The sequence below is a fragment of the Aquarana catesbeiana genome, linkage group LG05 (genome assembly GCF_042186555.1).
Source record: "Aquarana catesbeiana isolate 2022-GZ linkage group LG05, ASM4218655v1, whole genome shotgun sequence".
Taxonomy (NCBI): Eukaryota; Metazoa; Chordata; class Amphibia; order Anura; family Ranidae; genus Aquarana; species Aquarana catesbeiana.
Window position 1 is genome coordinate 610396223 of NC_133328.1, and position 24709 is coordinate 610420931.

Below are 24709 nucleotides of genomic sequence, written 5' to 3' on the forward strand. Positions count from 1 at the left end.
GTATGTAGTTAGTTTGGCTGGCCAGGTATGTCCTTACACCCATAAAATGCCTGACTGTTTAAACCCTGAGCTGTGTTATTCAACTGTAAAGCTGTGCATTGCTGAAAGTTCTCTGACCATCTCCTGTATAATGTCTGCAGTCTCTGATTGTCTCCTACAGTATGTCCGCAGTCTCTGATTGTCTCCTGCAGTATGTCCGTAGTCTTTAATTGTCTCCTGCAGTATGTCCGCAGTCTCTGATTGTCTCCTGCAGTATGTCCGCAGTCTCTGATTGTCTCCTGCAGTATCTCCGCAGTCTCTGATTGTCTCCTGCAGTATGTCCGCAGTCTCTGATTGTCTCCTGCATTATGTCCGCAGTCTCTGGTAATCTCCTGCAGTATGTCCGCAGTTTCTGGTAATCTCCTGCAGTATGTCCACAGGCTCTGGTAATCTCCTGCAGTATGTCTGCAGTCTCTGATTGTCTCCTGCAGTATGTCCGCAGTCTCTGAACCTCTCCTGTAGTTTGTCTGCACTCTCTGACACTCTCCTGTAGTATGCGTATTAATGTGCCCCTTTACTTGCTCAATTATTTGGGATTGCTCCACTGCTCAGTGAGAGGTAATGATGTGCATTAACCTCTAGCAACCAATCAGCGAACAGTAGTGATCTGCTTTAATCTTTTGCAACCAATCAGTAAGTGGTAATGATGTGCTGCAACCCCTAGCAACCAATTAGAGAGCGCTAATAATGTACATTAACCTCTAGCAACCAATCGGCAAGCAGAAATTATGTGTTGTAACCTCTAGAAACCAGCCAGTGAGTGGTAAGGATAGGCTGTAACCTCTGGCCAACAATTGCAATCGCTGCGTGATCTGCTGCAGTAAACTGATTTTGAGTCTACCTGCTATTTTTTGTATGTCTCAGAATGAAGGGGGGGGGTTCAGGGCCAAGAAAATGTTTGCCCAGGGCCCAATCAAAATTAAAGATGGCCCTGCTGAGCACGTGCACTCAATTTTTTTGGTCGACCATGGCGAGGCCTGTTCTAAGTGGAACCTGTCTTGTTAAACCGCTGTATGATCTTGGCCACCATGCTGCAGCTCAGTTTCAAGGTCTTGGCAATCTTCTTATAGCCTAGGCTAGTGGTTCTCAACTCCTGTCCTCAGGACCCATTAACAGGCCAGGTTTGCAAGATAACTGAAATAAATCACAGGTGATATAAATTGCTGCTCAGTGATTGCAGTATTCTAGTCTGCATCTCCCCAAGGTAATACTTAAAATCTAGCCTGTTCGTGGGTCCTGGGGACAGGAGTTGAGAACCACTGGCCTAGGCCATCTTTATGTAGAGCAACAATTCTTTTTTTCAGGACCTCAGCAAGTTCTTTGCCATGAGGTGCCATTTTGAGTAAGAGTATTGTCAATATTCTTATATATGCCGCTTTTGGGATGTTTTCGCCATTCTATCCTGGATATATGGCTAATTCAGAGGACCGCCTTATCTGAGCCTTACCAATCACTTCCCTAGAGTACTGCAGGGTTACTATGGTAACCCTGCACTGCTTTGGTGACTGAATGTAATTTAAAAAAATAAAAAATGTATATATATAGATATATACATATATCTATCTATCTATCTATCTATCTATCTATCTATCTATCTATCTATCTATCTATCTATCTATCTATCTATCTATATAATTTAGTAATTCAATTCAAAAAGCGAAACTCATATTTTATATAGATGCGTTACACACAGAGTGATATATTTCAAGCATTTCTTTCTTTTAATTTTGATGATTATGGCTTACAGGTAGTGAAAACCCAAAATTCAGTATCTCAGAAAACTTGAATATTACATAAGACCAATTAAAAAAAAGAATTTTGAATACAGAAATGTTGTTTTACTGAAAAGTCTGTCCATGTACAGTATAGTATGCACGCAATACTTGGTCAGGGCTCCTTTTGCATGAATTACTGCATCAATGCGGCGTGGCATGGAGGTGATCAGCCTGTGGCACTGCTGAGGTGTTATGGAAGCTCAGGTTGCTTTGATAGAGGCTTTCAGCTCATCTGCATTGTTGGGTCTGGTGTCTCTCATCTTCCTCTTGACAATACCCTACAGACTCTCTATGGGGTTTAGGTCAGGCGAGTTTGCTGGCCAATGAAGCACAGTGATACCATAATCAATAAACCAGGTATTGGTACTTTTGGCAGTGTGGGCAAGTGCTAACTCCTGCTGGAAAATCAAATCAGAATCTCCATAAAGTTGATCAGCAGAGGGAAGAATGAAGTGCTCTAGAATTTCCTGGTAGGGGGCTGCGCTGACTTTGGACTTGATAAAACACAGTGGGACCAACATCAGCAGATGTCATGGCTCCCCAAATCATCACTGACTGTGGAAAATTTTGCATTTCATTTGGAAATCAAGGTCCCAGAGTCTGGAGGAAGAGTGGAGAGGCACAAAGTTGTATGAGGTCCAGTGTGAAGTTTCCACAGTCAGTGATGGTTTGGGGAGCCGTGTCATCTGCTGGTGTTGGTCCACTGTGTTTTTGTACAAATGTTTATATACAGTATATGCTCTTTTGAATATCTACTAATATACCGTATGGCCAAATTTATTGACAAAGAAGACTTTGATAATTGGTGTGGCAATGTCTCTGGACCTTGTGGGCCTATGCTCCCTATATCTTTCTCAAGTAGGAACGAGATTTGAGTTGGCTGGTACCATGGGATTGGCGGTGAATCCCTGGGATTTACAGAAGTTGCAAAAAGTAACCTTTTGGTTGAAAACTTTGCAGTTTCACCGTCAGAAATAAGCAGCAACCTATAATTCATGAAATAGCTATTCCTCCTGGTCAGGTAAGCTACAAGAGCCAGTCATTTGAAGGAATGGATATCCCCAGCCTCTTTTCTATACCCTAAAGTCAGTGCGTGTTGGAACTGGGCTCGTTCACACAGGTGGCCGGTAGGGGAGGGAGGTAAAAGCATGCAGTTGAACTGTGGTTTTACTGAACTCCCTAACCACCCACCTAAACAAGTGCATGGAGCCACTTAAGGCTCCATGCACTTGTTTAGGTGGGTGGTTAGGGAGTTCAGTTCACCACGGCCAGGATGCTTTGCTTTGCACCCAGGGCAAAAACCAAACAGCATATTGCATTTGGCAGGCGGTACCACTTCTCAAAGTGATCCATTCAAGTGAAAAGGGCTGTGCCGCAACTGCCACAATTGCAGTCTGGCGGTGCAGCATTTTGAATGTTAAAGCATCTGAAAAGCAATCCACCACAGATTTTTTTTAGAGGAGCTCCAAGAACTGCCACATGTGTGAGTGAGCCCTTACGCCCTTAGGGGTCACCAAACACATTACAATCCGACTCTACAATCTTTGTACAATACGAGGACCTACTTAATCCATCCAATCAATTTTTATCCAACTAGGCAAACCCTTGCACTACATAGTAGCTGGGAGATTGTACAATCATATTGCACACTGTGTGGTACGTTTTAGGCCTACGGGTGTGGCCAAGAGTGTGCACGCTTCTGCGTGTTGCATATAGGGCAACCCATTCATTTCAACAGTGGTGGCCGCTCCATTATGGGCGCAGGGGTGCCGCCCCCCTAATCCATGCGCCTGGACCCTAATCTACATGAAAGGCGCCGGATGCATGGATTTCAATGGGTTTTTTTTGAAGCCCGAGGCTCTAATTGGCTTCAAATAAGGATGGGCTACCCACTTGGGCCTTGTCTTCCTGCTTCTCCTCCTGGCCAATCAGGAACTGAGTCTTAGGACTTTTCCTCGCATGTGATTGGATGTTCTTGGCAAAATGAAGCTTCACCTCATTTTCTAAACTCTGGAGCAAACTGGATGCAAAGTGCAAGGTCTATTTGCCTTTACTAAATCAACCCCACAGTTTTTTTGTTTTATTTGTTGGCATGTGCTCCATATGTCAGTGTTTGGATTACTATGCCTTTTGTTTTGACTGCTACAAGTGGGCAGCACTGAACAACAAGATTTGCCACCCACCACCACAGTGTTCAATGGGGTTCCCTGCAAAGATGGCAAATTTTTAGCAAAATTCGTAAAAATGTTCACAAACTGAACCCGGCCAGATTCACTCCATCCTAATCTCAAGACTCATTTTGAATGTTGACGCAAGTCTGTCGTCAGCCCATTATGCGATTGTCTGGTATGTCAGGTAGAGAGCCGTGTTCTGGGGTCTTTGCTGGATTCCAGCTGTTGGGAGTCCTTTATCCAGAGTCGGTACATACTTGTGTATGGGGATCATGTCTGCCATCCAGAGCCCCCTGTCTAATGTAAATATGTCTGGTCTGCAGCCTGTCCTTTACTGTTTATGTAATGTACATCCATGTACAGTCTCACATCTATTGTTTGTGTTGGAGACTGTCAGGAATCCGGAGAGCTGGGGGGAAACCGAGGGATATCCAGGAATGCCACTGTGAAAACATCTCCTACTTCCCATTTTAAACACAGCGACACCTTTATACACACTGGATACTATGGGGCCTCATGTACAAGGACGCTTTCTGGCATCTGACGTCAATTGGAGGCGTATTTCCACACCTGGGAGAGACACATGCAGTGTACAGCAGCCTGTAGTAGTATATGGCTGTACATGGATATATTTTATGCTTATATAAACTTGAGCGCATGCACGCGCATGCACACGCATACATTCCTGAACCTGGTTGTATGCGGGTATATGTTGTGCTTGTGTATACTTGCTCATGCCCACGGGTGTAAATCCCTGAATACACAAGGATTTGCACGGCTGCACATACTGATCAGACATAACATTCTGACCGTCCACCTGTAGCACCCTCCTAGCATAGGATGCTAGGTACATTTAGTTTTTGGCTCCTGTGGTTAAGGGAGCAGTGATCATTTGACCTGGTCTGTTCAGGAATTTGCAGGCTGGCAGTTTGTTTGTGTCCTCCTGCATCTGGAAGAAGCTTTCAGAGCTTAGGGCAGGGCATTAAAAAAAAACAAGCTGTGCTCCAGCCAATCCCTGGAGAGGAGTGTCCAGAAGGGGGCTAAAAAGGTGGTAAATAGTCTGACGCAATGGTCGCCAACCTTTCGGACCTCTCAGACCACTAAACTCATAATTTTGAATCCCACAGACCACTAACATGAATTTTAAATGCTTTATACACACAATGCTCCGACTCTCTTCCCCCTCCCCCAGGATCACACTGCTGCCTTATACACACAACACTCGGGCTCTCTGCCCCCTCCCCTTGGATCACACCGCTGTCTTATACACAGAATGTTGCGTCTCTCTGCTCCCCTTCCCCTGGATCACACTGCTGTCTTATACACACAACGCTCTGGCTCTCTGCCCCCCTCCCCCTGGATCAAACTGCTACCTTATACACACAACGCTCCGGCTCTCTGCCCCCCTCCCCCTAGTTCACACTGCTACCTTATACACACAACACTCCGGCTCTCTGCCCCCCTCCCCCTGGATCACACTGCTGCCTTATACACACAATGCTCCGACTCTCTGCTCCCCCCCGGATCACACTGCTGCCTTATACACACAACGCTCCGGCTCTCTGCCCCCCTCCCACTGGATCACACTGCTGCCTTATACACACAACGCTCCGGCTCTCTGCCCCCCTCCCCCTGGATCACACTGCTACCTTATACACACAACGCTCCGGCTCTCTGCCCCCCCCTCCCTTGATTCACACTGCTGCCTTATACACACAACGCTCCGGCTCTCTGCCCCCCTCCCCCCGGATCACACTGCTGCCTTATACACACAACGCTCCAACTCTCTGCCCCCCTCCCACTGGATCACACTGCTGCCTTATACACACAATGCTTCAACTCTCTGCCCCCATCCCCTGCACTCTGGAGCACACTGCTGCCTTATGCAGACTCATTACTGGATCTCACCTCCTTGTCTAGCCATGTGCTGAGGCTCCATGCTCCTTCTCAGTCTGTGATCGCTGCTGCCATTGGAAGTCCCCTTCCTATTCAACTCCCTCTCTCTGCACTACTCCCGGCACCTCCCTCTTAGTTTACAGGAGCTGGAACTACAGAGGAGGCATTCGGTATCAATACACACTGACAGTATTTACTGCCAGCACGCATTGAGAACACCACCCCGGAAAACAACATTGGGTGGTGTACATCCGACACAATGTTGATTTGCTGCGGAACCCCTGGGAATCACCAACATTTTCTCATGGATCATCAGTGGTCCACGGACGACCGGTTGGTGACTGCTGCTCTGAAGCACTGGAGAGCTGGATTCCTTCTTCCCAGGAGGGTTCCAGAGCCTAAGGGGCAGCTGACCTTAGACAGCCCATGGACTGTGTAGCTGTTCTTGAGGCCCCAGCGGTGCCAGGGCTGAGGGCCTGGATGGATCTTCCTAAAAGCTGATTGCAGGACTTCACTACAAGAGATCTGGTCTGGAGAAGAACTGTCTCACTCTCTGAACCATGTCCAGGGGAAGCTGGAAGATGGCAGCTGTCCTGGAGACTTGCAATTAAAAACCCTAAATTGATCCTTTTGACTGTGCAGTGTTCTGGAAATCACACTGGCTACCAGTAGTGGTGCATAGGTGCAAGGAAACCACATGCCAAAGAAACTTGCCTCATGGTCCAGCTGTGGGGGGTTTAGACTGTCCAACATTCACATCTACTTAAAGGGTAACTCCACTTTCAGCGGGGAATGATCAAATTTGAAAAAAAAAAGAATATAATGTATACAATTGCGACACAGGTCATATTGTAATTCAATGTTATTAAAAATGACCTTTCCTTTTCAATCTGCAGCTCTGTAATTTTCTGTAAATGCAATATGGCCACCTGGAGGCGTTCGGTATTTTTTTATTGCATTTTAGTGTAAATGTGAGATGTGAGGTCTTTTTGACCCCAGATCTCACATTTAAGAGGTCCTGTCATGCTTTTTTTTTCTATTACAAGGGATGTTTACATTCCTTGTAATAGGAATAAAAGTGACCCAAATTTTTTTTTTAAAAGGACAGTGTAAAAATAAAAAGTAAAATCGTCCCGCCGAGCTCGCGCGCAGAAGTGAGCGCATACGTAAGTCGCTCCCACATGTGAAAACGGTGTTCAAACCACACATGTGAGGTATCGCCGCGATCATTAGAGCGAAAGCAATTATTCTAGCACTAGACCTCCTCTGTAACTCAAAACTGGTAACCTGTAGAAATTTTTAAACTTCGCCTATGGAGATTTTTAAGGGTCAAAGTTTGTTGCCATTCCACGAGCGGGCGCAATTTTGAAGCATGACATGTTGGGTATCAATTTACTCGGCGTGACATTATCTTTCACAATATAAAAATAAATTGGGCTAACTTTACTGTGTATTTTTTTCCCAAATAATTTCGCTTGTAAGACCGCTGCGCAAATACGGTGTGACATAAAGTATTGCAACGACCGCCATTTTATTTTCTAGTGTGTCTGAAAAGAAAATATATAATGTTTAGGGGTTCTAGGTAATTTCTAAGTATTTTTCTAGCAAAAAAAAAAAAAAAAGATTTGAACTTGTAAACACCAAGTCTGAAAAATAGGCCCGGTCCTTAAGTAGTTAAAGGGGTTATAAACCCTCGTGTTTTTCACCTTAATGAATCCTATGCATTAAGGTGAAAAAACACCTGGCAGTGACCGGCCCCCCAGCACCCCTATTTTACTTACCTGAGACCTGGAATTTGACCCGGCGGGGACGCGCTGTCTCTCTGACCGGGGTTCTCAGCTCTTGATTGCGCTCCAGTAGCACTTATATTAAACTGGACTACACCGGCCAGCCTTAGCTCCCCCACATGCATCAATGAGCCTTGGCCACCCATGACCCTGTTGCCAGTTTGCTGGTTCTGCTTTCTTTGACTACTTTTGGTAGGTTCTGACCACTGCAAACCAGGAACACCCTAGAAAGAGCTGCAATTTTGGAGTTGCTCTGACCCAGTCGTCTAGCTATTACAATTTGGCCTTTGTCAAAGTCGCTCAAATCCTTACATATGCCCATTTTTTCTGCTTTCAACACATCAACTTCAGGGACAACATGTTCGCTTGCTGCCTAATATATCCCACCCATTTTCAGATGCCATTGTCACAAGATAATAAATGTTATTCACTTTGTCAGTGGCCATGTTATGGCTGATCGGAATGCAAAATTGTTTATGAAAAAGAAAAATGCTGCACATAAGCATGTAAAATACTGTCTTTTTCTGTGCTTTTCCTTCATCTTTTTACGTTGGTGACAGAGTCTCTTTAAAATGTATGTCCAGCCAGAACGTTTTTCTCTAGTTTTGGAGTGTAGAAGGATTAGAACTCCTGTGAGGTCAGTAGGGGTCTATTAATAAACGTTTTCACGTGATGTTCAAACTGGTTTTACTCAAAATTCACACATTTTTCCAAGGCCCGTTTGCACCTGAGCATTTTGGAATTGCGTGCAGAATTGCAACAAAACATGCCATGAGCTGGGGGTGTCATTATTTCTTAACGGCACCCCAAACGCGGTGCGATTTTGCTGTGATTGTCAAGCGTCAAAACACATAAAAGTCGTGGGAAAACATGGAACGATTTGCTACATGAACTTATTTGATGCGTTTTTGGAGCAGAGGGAGGCCCTTTCAAAATGAATGGTGCCTCCCCCTAGACGCGCATAAAAAAACGCAATGCGTTAGTGTCGCTCAGGTGTGAACAGGGCCTAATTCAGATGGAAAATGGTGGATGAAAATTTTTGAATTTTGTGTGAAAACATTTATAGAGACCCCAAAAATTCGAAGCCTATTTGATCTATGCCTGGTCTTAGAGGTCTTTTTTTCAAAGCATTAGGGAAGTGCAATTTTTTCTTTTTTTGCGTCAGTGTGTTTTTCTTTCATGTGCTGACATGCGCTTTGATGCATGTTGGCGTGTATTTTCAATGTGTTTTTAAATTTAATATTTGGAATGGGTAGGGTTAATGGTCATTGACCAAGGCTTGTTAATGCCTGTTACCAATACATGTTGTATGCCTTTTGATGGGCTGTTATTGACTTTGATGGGCCTCCTGAAGCACTAAAATGCAGAAACAATGGACATGTCATATTTTTCAAAACGCACTGCACTAGAGCGGTGAGATGGGAACAGACACATATGGCGAAACATGACACATACAATATGTCCTCTTGTTAGGAAATGAAACGGGCTCCGTCTGGCTTCCTGCAGCTTCTAACACACACTGTGAGTGAGATCAGGCAAAGCAATTTAGTACATAAGAGGAGCCTGTACAATTATGCACAACTGAAGGTAAGTCTAGCATTTGGCTTTAGACACATGGATGTAATGCACAATAGAAATGAAACATGCATTAGAGTTGCATCTCCAACATAAATCACACCAATTAAAAAAACAAAATGTTCCCAATGTTCCCAAATTATGACCACTCCACCCAAAATTCCAGGGTGACCTTCTATAAACTCGCACCTCTCCCGCTGAGGACACTGGACCACACTCTTCCAGTGATCAGTGACTATAAGGAGGCACTTTGCCAAGGTCATGGTTTCTGTTTCATGTATGAGGTCACCGTTGCCTTACATTTCCATTTCCTCATGGAAAGTCTAACACCTCACTACTGCATATCCCGGTAACATTTTGCCTGCGCTGGCAGGAAAGGTGAGGCTTCCCATCAGGAAACCATGATAGTCTCCCCTCTGCTGCTTCCTCTTGATTAGGTCGCAGCAATTTACATTAAATCACAGAGTCAAATTATAACCCATGTGCACCACACAAAGACAGATTCTTCTCAAATCTAAATGTCTTAACAGCAGGGGACAGAAAGAAAAAGAGCGGCTTCGTTCCTGGAAATTTGTAACAAGGGAAAAATATTTCCACATCACCATATTTACTATCTAGGATGCATCACTAGTTGGATTAAAGCACATAAAAGTACACCATGAATCTACATTTAAAGAGCCACTGTGTGCTGGCAAATATGTGCATTGATTCATGATGTATCCAGTATCTGGCTGGTAGTCTCTACAGCACCCATTACTGATGAGCCTTGTGTTCCAGGAAAACGTGGGATCGGGATATAGACAAGACTGCATCACTAGAGAAATTATTAGCAGGAGTAAGGAGGTCCTGATTCCTCCATATAAATCTTTAGTTATCATTAGAGAGATCACCAGCAGGAGGAAGGAGGTCCTAATTCCTCTATACAGATCTTTAGTTATCATTAGAGGGGTCACCAGCAGGAGGAAGGAGGTCCTGATTCCTCCATATAAATCTTTAGTTATCATTAGAGACATCACCAGCAGGAGGAAGGAGGTCCTGATTCCTCTATATAGATCTTTAGTTGTCACTAGAGAGATCACCAACAGGAGGAAGGAGGTCCTGATTCCTCTATATAGATCTTTAGTTATCACTAGAGGGGTCACCAGCAGGAGGAAGGAGGTCCTGATTCCTCTATATAGATCTTTAGTTATCACTAGAGGGGTCACCAGCAAGAGGAAGGAGGTCCTGATTCCCTTATATAGATATTTATATCACCAGAGGCATTACCAGCAGGAGGAAGGAGGTCCTGATTCCTCCATATAAATCTTTAGTTATCATTAGAGAGATCACCAGCAGGAGGAAGGAGGTCCTGATTCCTCCATATAAATCTTTAGTTATCATTAGAGAGATCACTAGCAGGAGGAAGGAGGTCCTGATTCCCTTATATAGATATTTATATCACTAGAGGCATTACCAGCAGGAGAAAGGAGGTGCTGATCCCCCTGTATAGAGCTTTAGTGAGACCTCATTTAGAATATTGTGTCCAGTTTTGGGATCCAGCGGGGCCCATAGTAGGGCCGGCCCTGGGTTATAGGGAGGGTTAGTGTTAGGGCTTCCAGGAGGGTTAGTGTGAGAGTTACCAGGAGGGTTAGTGTAAGGGCTACTGGGAGGGTTAGAGGGTTAGTGTTAGGGTTACCAGGAGGCTTAGTGTTAGGGTTACCAGGATGATTAGTTTTAGGGCTTCTGGGAGGCATAATGTCATGGTTACAAGGAGGCTTAATGTGAAGGTTACAGGCAAGGTTAGTGTTGGGGTTACAGGATGGGTAATGCCCCGTACACACGATCGTACTTTCCGACAACAAAACCGTGGATTTTTGTTCGAAGGAGGTTGGCTCAAACTTGTCTCGCATACACACAGTCACACAAATGTTGGCCAACAATTACAAACATGGTCGTACGACAAGCCGAGAAAAAGGAAGTTCAATAGCCTGTGCGTCTGACTTGTGTACACACGATTGGCAATTCCGACAACAAAGTTTTGTTGGTGAAAAATTTGAGAACCTGCTGGCCAACATTTGTTGGCGGAAAGTCCGCCAACAAATGTTCGATAGAGCCTACACATAGTCGGACTTTCGACCAACAAGCTCACATCCAACATTTATTGTTGGAAACTCTGATCGTGTGTACAGGGCATTAATATTAGGGCTACCAGGAGCATTAGTGTTAGGATTACAGTGTTATAGTTACAAGAACAGTTGGTCCACATGTACACTGAGTGTTTAGTGCATGTGCATCCAACCCTGCCATTTTTCGTGCCCCCGGAGGCACAGGTGCAGCATCCAGCCCCATTGCCTACAGCCTATCTATGACAGGCTGAAATATGCTGACAGAGCTAGACACTATACTGAGTGGTAGTCTTGTTTAGGGCCCTGTGCATTCAGGAAAGTATAGCTGGAAGGCAGAATACCTGTGTTATGGGCATATGCCCCTGAATGCATATGGCCCCAAACGTGAGTACCACTTGGTAGTGTCCAGCCCCGTCCAGCCACTGCACCCGTGCCTCCTAGGCACCTAAAAATGCTGGAACTGGTCACACAGGAGCTAGATTCTGAGGGTGCATGTGGTCTTAGCATTATGGGGGAGTTGTAATAGCTTAGCATTTCTTTGCACTAAAAGCTATAACTGCGGGGCCAGCTGAAAGCTAACATGTCATAGCAGAGGTGGAATGTTACTTGAATGAATGCTTGTACAACAATAATAAAATCTTCTGATTTTCTTAAAATATAACATCTTTCATTAAGTATTATGTTCATAATTATTTCCAAAATCACGATTTGCACACTGGGGAGGGTACATGAGTTAATGACATAAAATGGCCAATAAATCATGGCTGGGGCCCAACCTTCTGTAATCAGTGTTTTGTTACATTATTGCTACTTTTCACTGAGCCACTGTGGAATGTTAATCTATGACATCACCATGCTAGAAATTTAAAAGGGACTGCGACTTTTATTAGACTGGTGCCAAAATAAAGTTCAGAGGGAGGGCAGCGCACCTTAATGGCGACTGGATTTGGAGAATTAATCCTGGAGGGTGATCTGAGGGTTCCAAATTCCTGGCCCTCTTTTAGAACCTGAGAACACTCTGTCCCCCCGACCTCCTCAGCTGCCCCCTCTTATACAAATCAGTAAAAAAAGAAAAAAAACATTCTATTGAACTAATACAAATATGATGCTCTACATTTTTATATATTTTATTGTATAATTTCAAATAAAACCTATAAAAAATAGGGGTGAAAAAAGTCACAAGTGTTTAAAATATAACACAGGCCTAATCTTTTTTGCTAATTTTGGATAAAACAGGGGAGATTAGGATTTCTATCAGAGTTTTTTTTTTTGCCATCTGTGGCCTTGTTGGGGAGAATTCATATCTGGTAACAGCAGAAAGTGATGGAAAGTCTCTCTAGTGGGGACACAGCAGCAATAAAACGATTTTTATTGTGTTAGAAAACTTGGTGGCAATGCATAGAGAAGAGGTCCTGACACTTCTCCATGCTATCCAAAAATAAAAAACGAAAAAGAAGAACTTTCAGCTTTGTATTATTGTTCTAGTACTATTTATATAAATAATGCTATTATTTGTAGCATCTTTTTTTATATTGGCCATTGTATGCAAGTCTAATATAGGCTATTTACCTCTTTCTGATGGCACTGGCCTCATGTGATGTTATAGTTTTGGAGCAAAAAACTTGTATGATGCTGTGTAGTAACTTCCCCAAGACTTGAAGAGGGGGAGTTGCTCCAAAGGTACAGGTACTATGTATGAGGCACTGTTTTTCTATGTGTCTACTGTCTAATACAGAAGAAAGAAGCCTAACATGTAATAAGGAGGAATGGTACAATGCATGCAATAGACAGGTAATGCTTAATAGAGAATTATAAAGGCTGTGAAAACATGACTAAGGCATACCAGAGGTAGGGCATCACTTGCCACCATAGACCGCTATGGCCCACATGAACCCCACCTGCCACTTACAGCTAAAATGATAAGAACGACACACTTTTTTTGAGTAAAAATTGGCCATAGCGGCCATTTATTAACAATAATATATCAACATTCTTTTGAGCAGAAATATAATAAGAGTAACGATAATGACCAGGGTTGGCGAACCTTGGAGGCACTGACGAAACAACAACAAACTTGTATCTGCGGAACCACTTAAAGGACCTCAGCCGCAGAACACCAGCTCGAGGACAATACCAAATTTCCACTTTCACCTTCATTTTCACCAATTCTCGTTAAACCACCATTAACTGGGATTACACAGAGGACACCATAGCATAGACCAGAGATATGCAATTAGCGGACCTCCAGCTGTTGCAGAACTACAAGTCCCATGAGGCATAGCAAGACTCTGAAAGCCTCAAGCATGACACCCAGAGGCAGAGCATAATGGGACTTGTAGTTTTGCAACAGCTGGAGGTCCGCTAATTGCATATCCCTGCCATAGACGAATCCTTACTCTGATGTTACACAGTACTCCAAGGACCCCAACCGCCAAGCCAGGACAACCCCCAACAAGCCCACCATCTACAGGGCGGGAGGGTGGGAAGTTTCTTCATCGTCCGTTTGCCTCGAAGTGTCCACAGACCTTGCGTCCCCACCTCGGCATAATTGCTGCCCCTCCCTATCCATTCTTCCACCAATCCAGGTATATGCCCCTTCTCCTGAACTTATGACCATGCTATTTATTTTAACCCTCTGACTCTTGTACTCCCCTGCTAGCCCAGTCATGCCAGCCCTTCGCCTTTTTTTTTTTTTTTTTAATTGTTTATTTATTATTTTTTTTTTTTTTTTTTTAGGGCTGCGGAAATTAATGATTAATTCCTTGATTAATCGTTTATTTTTTTGATCAATCAAAATTCTTTTGATCGGTACTCACCTCTTCGCCGGCTTCCAGGTCTTCAGGGAGTTCCGTCGGAGATCCGGTGACGTCACGGACATCGACGTCACCGGAATCCTCCCCCCTTCCCCAAGTGCCTCCGTCTGCTAACGAAGGGAAGGGGGGAGGAGTCCGGTGACGTCGATGTTCGTGACGTCACCGGACAGCCTGGACAGTGATGGTAAATATGGATGTGGTTAACTGGGATCATTCAGTGAGCTAAGTTTAGGCAGATTTGATAACCTCCATTTTTAACTTTGTTGTCCTTAGAGGCTGATAAGCTGTGATATTTTTACCGTGTAGATCGGCTCCTGCCATTGCCATGATGGCGGCGCTTGCTTTTAATTGACGTGTGGCGTCCTAGCCATGCCCCGCTATGTCCGGCTTCGGCCATTGCCATAACAACAGTGCTATTTAAATAGACTGTAGGGTGACGCCGTAGCCCCACCCCGCTGAGGAAGTTCTGATGAAGTTCTGATTGAACGTAACACGTATGGGGGAGGAGCTACACATGACGTCACCCGCTGCTGCCCTACGGAACTAACACGATTGTCGGCTTTACATGGTGTGTTTTTATCTTCTTTATGTAAGTAGTTTGTGTTTGAACACAAAAATTAAATCTAATACTTAAGCAGTGAGTACTTAGATCTTTTCTTTCTACCCATGACCTGGCGTCTTTGCTGAGATCTAAGGAGACTTGAGAGAAGTTTATTGTCCGTGTTAACCCTTTTCATACCCGCTTGCATGACCACCTGTTTGCACAGGGGTCCATGCCATAAGGTGAGAGTGATTAGTTAGACCGAAGGTGGAGGGATTGTCACGCTACTGTGGACTGTTTCAGCACTGGTGGAACAACTTGTGGATCTGGCTGTTTATCGTCTCTCTGGACTGCTATTTCATCTCTCTAATTACCTTCGGATTTATTATTATTTGTTCTGTTGTTAAAAGTAGTTGGATCTGTATGTGCGTTATAATTAATCAAAATTAGTCGATTAATCAATTAAAAAAAGAATCAATTAATTGAACGCGAAAATTTTAATCAGTAACAGCACTATTTTTTTTGCTTCAGGCCTATCTATACAGAGGTATGGGAGCACTGTATGTTGTGGAAACAAGAGCCTCACTGTGTATAATAGAGAATTATAAGGCACTGTTTAATAAAGAGTGCTATGAGGCACTGTAATACAGAGGTATGAGGCACTGCATGTAAGAAGAGAGGCACTGTGTTTAACAGAGGGAAATGTACAGTAAATCATTGTGTGTAATATAGAGGAAGGAGGTACTAGGAATAATATAAGGTCTGAGGTATTGTGTTGAATACAGGGTAATAAGACATTGGGGTCGGTTTACTAAAGGCAAATAGGCTGTGCACTTTGCACAAAGTGCAGTTGCACTCATTCTCCCCAGAGCTTTGTGAATGTGGCGAAGCTTCATTACACTAAAGAATATCCAATCAGGTTCAAGGAAAATTAAAAAAAAAGAACAAAATTTTGCTTGCGCATGATTGGATGAGGGAAATCAGCAGAGCTTCACTACATTCACAAATCCCCGGGGGGAAATGAGTGCAGCTGCACTTACAAAGTGCACAGACTATTTGCCTTTAGTAAATCAACCCCATTGCCTGTACCAGAGATGTATGAGACACTTCAGGGTTGATTTACTAAAGGCAAATAGACTATGCAGTTTGCAATTGCATTTGCTCCAGGGATTAGTAAATGAGGGGAAGCTCTGTTGAATTCCATCATCCAATCATGTGCAAGCAAAAATACTGTTTTTTTATTTTTATTTTCCTTGCATCTGATTGTCTATTTGCCTTTAGTAAATCAACCCTTTTGTGTCATAGAGAGATCGGAGACAACATTTGTAACAGAGGTATTAGGCACGGCATGTAAAACTGAGATATGAAGCATCTCACTGGTGACATGGATCCTGCAAAGAGCTGTGTAATATGTGTGTGCTGGAATGAAGATCATACTGGTGTAAACTGGAAAGTGAGCTGTGTGTGTTGGAGGGCAGATCTCGTTAGTGGTGGGGATACTAGGGAGTGCTCTGTATATACTGGATTGAAGATCTCTCTGGTGCTGGGGATACTGGGTAGTTTCCAGTGAAATCCATGTGTTACCTGGCATTTTGCACTCGTAATAACAAACTCCATTTAGTGGTGGTAAAAGCACATTGGTGGCCTGTAGAAAGGGCATGATATCCTAATAAATGTTCCTTTACACTGGTAGACAATGTTCCCTTTGCATTAGGGGTTAGTGTAAATGCACCCACTATACTGGCAGCCAGTGCAAGTTTCTTGTATTGGTAGTCAGTGGGAAGAGGAATGCCCCCTTACCTTGGTGATCAGTTAAGGGAATTGCCCTATTATATTGGTGGTATTAAGAAAGAAGAATGCCCCCTTACCTTTGTTGGTTACTTGGAGGATAAATGCCGTCTTACATTGGTGATCACAAGGAAGAAGAATGCCCCATTACCTTGGCAGTTAGTTGAAGGATAAATGCCCCCTTACACTGGTGTTCAGGGGAAGAAAGAATGCTGCCTTACATTGGTGGTAAGTTGGAGGAAATTGCCCCTAAACATTGGTGGTCAGTGGGAAAAACAATCTCCCTGCACCTTGGTGGTTTGTTGGAAGAAATTGCCCCCTAACTTTGGTGATAAGCGGAAAAAAAAATGTCCACTTATCTTGGTGATCAGTTTAGGGAAAAATGCCCCATTATGCTGGTGGTAATTAGAATGAGGAATGCCCCCTTACCTTGGTGGTCCATTGGAGGAGAAATTCCCTCTTACATTGGTGATCATTAGGAAGCAGAATGCCCCGTTACTTTGGTGGTTAGCTGGAGAAAAATGTTATGCCTTACAATGGAAGTCAACAGGAAGAAGAATGCCCCCTTACCCTGGTGGTTAGTTGGAGGAAAAAATGCCACCTTACAATGGTGGTCATCAGAAAGAAGAATGTCCCCTTACCTTAGTGGTTAGTTGGAGGATAAATGCCCCTTACATTGGTGGTCACCAGGAGGAAGAATGGAAGAAGGTGGTTAGTAGGAGGATAAATACCCCCTTGCATTAGTGATCTCCAGGAGGAAGAATGTCCTTATACCTTGTTGGTTGGTTGATTGAAGGATATATGCCACCATACATTGGTGGTCCCCGGGAAGAAGACTATCCCTATACCTTTTTGGTTAGTTGGAGGATACATGCCACCTTACATTGGTTGTCACCAGGAAGAAGACTGTCCCCTTACCTTGTTGGTTAGTTGCAGGATAAATGCCATCTCACATTGGTGCTCATCATAAGAATAATGCTCCCTTTCCATGGGGGTTAGTTGGAGGATAAATGCCCCGTTACATTGGTGGTCACCAGGAAGAATATTCTACACCTCCGTGGTTAGTTGGAGGATAAATGCCGCATTACAATGGTGGTCATCAGAAATAAGAAAGTCCCCTTACTTTGGTGGTTACTTGAAGGATAAAAGTCTCTTACATTCATCACTAGTAGATGATGCAAACCATTCATTGAAGAAGAAAAGAAAAGCTCTACTGATTCTGAGCAGCTCTGGTCCTGCTGAATGATGCCAGCTGTGGAACTATACAGATATCCTCAAGTGGGAGATCGATTGGCCCAACATTTGCACACATATAATTATACCTTCAATGTCTCCTAATTCTAAGGTGCAGCAACCCATAGAAACTAGTTGGATTTCATATTGTTCTGTCCTGATTTTAAGAAAGTGAATTCTAGTTGACTTTGCCCTAAAGAATCAATTATAATGAAAAAAAAAATCTTTATTATATAAAGTTGTATATCACACCATTCTAGCCATAACACTGACCTCCCCCATAGTGCAGACATTCAGAGCTATGGAAACCTTGTAAGTGATCTCTTGTAATAAACGCTTTAGGAAAACTGGTTGGGAAGATGAATGTCCCTATACCTTGAAAGATAAAAGCCATCTCACATTGGTGGTCATCATAAGAATAATGCTCCCTTTCCTTGGTGGTTAGTTGGAGGATAAATGCCCCCTTACATTGAAGATCACCAGGAAGAAGAATGTCCCTATACCTGTGTAGTGAGTTGGAGGATAAATGCCACCTTACAATGGTGGTTATCAGGAAGAAGAATGTCCCCTTACCTTGGTGGTTAGTTGAAGGATAAAAGTCCCCTTACATTGGGGGGTCATCAAGAAAAAGAATGTCCCCTTACCTTGGTGGTAACTGGGAGGATAAATGCCTCCTTACATTGGTGGTCATCACAAAGAAGAATGTCCCCTTACCTTGGTGGTTAGTTGAAGGATAAAAGTCCCCTTACATTGGGGGGGTCATCAAGAAAAAGAATGTCCCCTTACCTTGGTGGTTACTTGGAGGATAAATGCCTCCTTACATTGGTGGTCATCACAAAGAAGAATGTACCCTTACCTTGGTGGTTAGTTGAAGGATAAATGCCGCCTTACACTAGTCACTGGTAGATGATACAAACTGTTGATCACTGAAGAGGAAAGAAGAGGCTACTGATCTTGAGCTGCTCTGGTCCTGCCCAATGGTGCCAGCTGTGGAACTATGCAGATACCCTCAAGTGGGAGATCACTTGCCCCAACATCTGCACACATATTTATACCTTCAATGTCTCCTAATTCTAAGGAGCAGCAACCCACAGAAACTAGTTGGATTTCGTATTGTTCTGTCCTGATTTCAAGCAAGTGAATTCTAGTTGACTTTGCCCTAAAGAATCAATTCTAATGAAAAAAAAAATCTTTATTATATAAAGTTGTATATCACACCATTCTAGTCATAACACTGACCTCCCCCATAGTGCAGACATTCAGGGTTATGGAAACCTTGTAAGTGATCTCTTGTAATAAACGCTATAGGAAAAGTATTTCTTTTTCTTGGCACCATGTGCTGTGCCTCTCACTCGGTGTGTGTGATGCAAGATTTGTCAATATTACATGATAGCTTTATGGTACTCGGAGAGACCTGAGGATCACGTGCTGTTCAATGAGGCTTTAATGTCATCCCACGTGGCTTGGGTGGATGCAGCTCATTAAAGGATTAACAAAAGGGAACAGGAAAGTTTTCAGAACTCTGCTTATTCTGTATTGACATAACAAATGGATTGAGACACAACAGTCGCATTAGGAGAGAATTCTCTCTGTTCGGTTTAAATGAAGCACGTAAAAGCACAGACGTCTCCAGCGGCCATTTTGTTCATTTGAGACAAAGCAGTCTATTGGCTAGGTGACTATGACATCACTGAGGCTTCTTATAGACCAATTTTCAGGAGACTGCAGGTCGTGAAAGCAACTCTGTTGGCTACAAGTAAAGTAGAAAAGTAAACATAAACTAAACCGTGAAATCTAGCTATGTATTTCTTTTAATACAATTGAAATTCATCTGTTTTCTTTATTACCTTCCTGTAATGCCCTGCACAGCAGTGCTTAGACTGGTAGAGGTAATACCATTGTTCTGGGCCAGTCAGGCTCCACTGCTTTGCACAGTGTTGTCACTCAAACATAGGGAGTTTGCTGACAGGATAGGAATGCAGAGTGATGATCTTAGCAGTATGCTCCTCTTAGTTCATACTAGCAGCATGCCAAACACCAGGTTGTATTGCTTTACTGCAGTGAAGAAAAATGAGATTACCATTAAAGTTATATTAAAGTTTTTTTTTTTCTTTAAATAATAAACATGTTATACTTACCTGCTCTGTGTAATGGTTTTGCACAGGGCAGCCCATAGGTGTGCGCATCCTATTGCATTAGGGTGTGCACCCCAAAGTTCAAACAACAGAGGCAGTAGCTAGGCAGTGACAAATGCAAAGCACATGTGAATAAGTCCTCTTTTTTTTTTTTTTACATTTATTTTTTTTTACATTTTTTTAGATTTTTATTTATTTTTTTTAACATTTTTTAATTGCTCTTTGGGGGGGCTTTCGGAAAATATCAGGGTTCTAAACAGACCGCTGATGTCTTACATTAAAGACTGAAAAGGGGACTGAGGACAGGATGGAGGCGCAGATGCTAGAACCGATCCCCCTACAGCACAGCCGGAGGGAGGGAGAGGAGGAAAAGCCGGCAGCACTGCAGTGGGAGGAACAAGATCGATATCTGCAAAAAGGTAGTATAGCCAGTCCTCCTGCTTGGCAGGTGCTTGGGGCATGGGCCCAGTACAGGGGGGCAGGCTGTACTGCCTTATCATTGGCCCTGGGACACAGGATCATTAGGGTGTGCCCAGGCCTATGGAGCAGCCCCAATCCACTTCTGGGGGTCCCCCACTGGCACTTCTGGCTCCTCCCCCTTGACTAGTGCCCCACTTAGTAAGCCACTTGTCATGGGGGCACTGGTGCATGCTCATTCTTGAGCCCTGCTCTATGCATACATCAGACATAGAGCTGTGGCTCGGCCCGGCCTCCCGTTCTCTCCTCATTGGCTCACTGGCTGTGATCGACAATGGCTCCCGCTGCTGTGTCTCAGCCAATGAGAAGGGGGAGACCCGGGACAGCCGAGGCTTCCGTGCAGATCGAGAGGGGGCTCAGGTGGGTATTAGGCCGGGGGGAGCAACACACAAAAGGTTTTTTACCTTCAGCCTTTACAACCACTTTAGGTTGGACTGTCTAGTAGGGCTGAGGTGCTTAGATCACAAGATTGGCCAAACAGAATCTCATATTTTTGAACAGATGAGACCACACACATATTTGTGTTTTATATAGCTGTTTGCTTCTGCAATTAAAAAATGTGGACTTTAAAAGACAAGTGCGAGAATCAAACAAAACAAACCTACACGCTTACCTAGATGACTGATCGCTGAGTTCTCTGGTCCGGTCTGCTCCTCCAGCGCTCACTGGAGTGCGGGGCTGTGGAGGGGGAGGATGACGCTGGCTTAGTCTCCCAGCAGTGACCTGTGAGGATGAGTTGGCTGCTTGTAAGGCATCTGGGTGGATCCCGACAATATTGTCCGGGTGCCTGCAGAGCCTGGATCAGCTCTTTGACGCGAGCCAACAGCGGGTTTTAGCTGAATCTGGGTCACAGGAGTGCAAAACTAAGTGCACTCCTGTGACCCACACGAGAAGTAGGACCAAAAGGGCTTTGGTCCTACTTCTCCTTTAAGTGAAACTCTTTGTCAGCTAACTTAAGTTATTGCAAACTTTCGATATGCCTTGGAATTATTATTATACCTATTGAAGAAGGAATCTAATAGTGACAATACATGCTTCGATAAAGGATCGATTTATTTTCTGATGATTTTCTTCTGATTTGAGTAATTGATTCACAGTTGACAACCTATTTAATCGATATGTCACACGCAAGGAAGTAGATTTCGAATGATAGTTGGAAGAAAGAATTGTAGGTTATCTATTGCATTCTTGTTTCTACCTTGTTATCTCATAATGTGATTGATTAACATACGATTGTGTTCATGAAGAACGTATCTCAGTGACACCGATTGATGCAAAATGATCGATATTCTGCCCTGTCTGATCAGTTCAGTTTTAGTGAATGCAACCTAAATTGAGTCTAAATAGATTAGAAGTTAAGCCTTTTCTATTGTTTGCACATTTGATTGTTTTGATCTAATCATGCATCGATCATATAGAAACTTTGAAGCCATTAGTCATCCCAAAAGCTTGTATCTTTAATAATGTAAAGAAGAATTTCAGATGTTGTATTCATTTTATATGACGTCCCTGACCCACCCCTTCACCTTGTTCAATCACATTCATTGAGGTTGGTTTACTAAAGGAAAATAGACTGTGCACTTTGCAGGTGCAGTTGCACTCTACAAGGGCATTTGCTCCTGAGCTTAGTAAAAGAGGGGAAGCTTTGCCAACTTTAATCATCCAATCATGTGCAAGCAAAAATGTTGTTTTTTTTTCCTTGCATGTGATTGGGTATTCGTTGAAAAGTGAAGCTTTACCTCATTTACTAAGTTCTAGAGAAAATGCCCTTGCAGAGTGTAACTGTACTTGCAAAGTGCATAGTCCATTTGTCTTTATTATATTAACTCCAATTATTCTACTGCAGTGATTTCCAGATTCTAGAGCAGGGGTCTCCAAACTTTCTAAAGAAAGGGACTAATTACTGTCCTTCAGACTTAAGGGGGACCGGACTGAGGCCAATTGAAATAGAAAATTCCCAGTTGTTGGTGGTAGTAAGAAAACTACATAGTGCCTGTGTTTTCTTAGGTGTAGGAAGAAGAATAGTGCCCCATCGTTAATATCAGTGGGAGGAATAATGCCCCATCGTTGGTGTCAGTGGGAGGAATAGTGACACAATGTTGCTGTGAGTGAGAGGAACAATGCCCCAGTCAGTGGGAGTGGGAGGGTGTGTGTGGGAGGAATAGTGCTCCATCATTAGTGTCTGTGGAAGGAATTGTGTCCCGTCGTTGGTGTCAGTGGAAGGTATAATGCCCCATTGTTGGTATGGTGAAAGTGAATAGTGCCCTATTGCTGGCGTGAGAAGGGGGGAATAGTGCTCTGACCCTGGTATCAGTTAACCACTTGCTTACAGGGCACTTAAACCCCCCTCCTATCCAGACCAATTTTCAGCTTTCAGCGCTGACGCACTTTGAATGACAATTGCGCGGTCATACAACACTGTACCCAAATGAAGTTTTTATAATTTTTTCACCACAAATAGAGCTTTCTTTTGGTGGTATTTGATCACCTCTGCAGTTTTTACTTTTTGTTAAAAAAATGTAAAAACTGAATTTAAAAAATTTTTTTTTTAAATTTTTTTTATATTTTGTTATAAAAAATTTAAAACGGCTCATTTTTCTCCTTCATTAATGTACGCTGATGAGGCGGCAGTGATGGGCACTGATAGGCGGCAGTGATGGGCACTGATGGGTGGCAGTGATGGGCACTGATGGGTGGCAGTGATGGCCAGCACTGCCAGGTGGCACTGATTGGCACTACAGGTGGGCATTGATAGGTGGCACTTGTTGGCGTTGATAGGTGGCACTTGTGGGCACTGTTAGGTGGCACTGTGGGCACTGTTAGGTAGCACTGTGGGCACTGTTATATGGCACTATTAGGTGGCACTGATGAGGCAGATGTGCCTCTTCCACTTGGAGACCGATGTCCCTCACATCCGAGCCAGTGATCGGCTTTTTTTTCTGTCAGCGTGAGTAGAAAAAAAAAACGATTACCGATCTTTTGTTTACATCATGTGATCAGCTGTCATAAGGGGCCGGGACCGAGCCGAGTCGCAGTGACTCTGTGATCACAGCGCGCTCAGCACACGCGCGCAGGGAGCGTGCACAGGGAAGGCCGTCATATTACGGCCTCCCAGGAATTCAGGTCCGCACTGTGGCCGTCATTCGGCCATAGCGCAGATGTGTAGTGGTTAAAGGAAATGTGCCCAATTTTTTGTGTTAATGGAAGGAATGGTGCCACATTGTTTGGTGTCAGTGGAAGAAATGGTGCCCCATCGTTCGTGTCAGTGGAAGAAATAGTGCCTCATTGTTGGTGTCAGTAAAAGGAGTGGTGCCTCATTGTTGGTGTCAGTGGAAGGAATGGTGCCTCACTATTGGTGTCAGTGGGGGGCTGGTGCCTCATTGTTGGTGTCAGTGGAAGGAATGGTGCCTCATTGTTGGTGTCAATGGAAGGAATAGTGTCTCATTGTTCGTGTCAGTGGAAGGAATGGTGTCTCACTGTTGGTGTCAGTGAGGGGAATGATGCCTTATTGTTGGTGTCGGTGGAAGAAATAGTGCCTCACTGTTAGTGTCAGTGGGGGGGCTGGTGCCTCATTGTTGGTGTCAGTGGAAGGAATGGTGCCTCACTGTTGGTGTCAGTGGAAGAAATGGTGCCTCACTGTTGGTGTCAGTGGAAGGAATGGTGCCCCACTGTTGATGTCAGTGGGGGGGCTGGTGCTTCATTGTTGGTGTCTGTGGAAGGAATAATGCCTCATTGCTTATGTCAGTAGAAGGAATGGTGCCTCACTGTTGTTGTCAGTAGAAGGAATGGTGCCTCACTGTTGGTGTCAGTGGAAGGAATGGTGCCTCACTGTTGGTGTCAGTGGGGGGGGCTGGTGCCTCATTGTTGGTGTCAGTGGAAGGAATAGTGCCTCACTGTTGGTATCAGTGGGGGGGGGGGTGCCTCTTTGTTGGTGTCAGTGGAAGGAATGGTGCCTCATTCTTGGTGTCAGTGGGGGGCTGGTGCCTCATTTTTGGTGTCAGTGGAAGAAATGGTGCCTCATTGTTGGTGTCAGTGGGAGGAATAGTGCCCCACCCATCATTGGAGCACAGGTGTGTCAGGAGGAGGCTGTCTCTCTGGAGCTGCTGCAGATCCGTGTGAGAGGGGACTGGTGAGGAAATCTATCCCAGCTCTCCTGGCCCCTTTCTGGGGAAGCCATGGAGGCCAGCAGGGCCTCTCCTGCTGGAAGCTCACAGCCATCTCCTGGGCCGTCGGGTGACATGCCTGCCCCTGTACAAGCTGATCTCTCTACCCCTGGTGGGGATGAAGGTTCCGAAGCCATTCGGGAGCGAGTGGTGGCCGGGATTAAGGTCCTAAATAGGGAGAGGGATAAGCTTTACAAGCTACGAGCGGAGC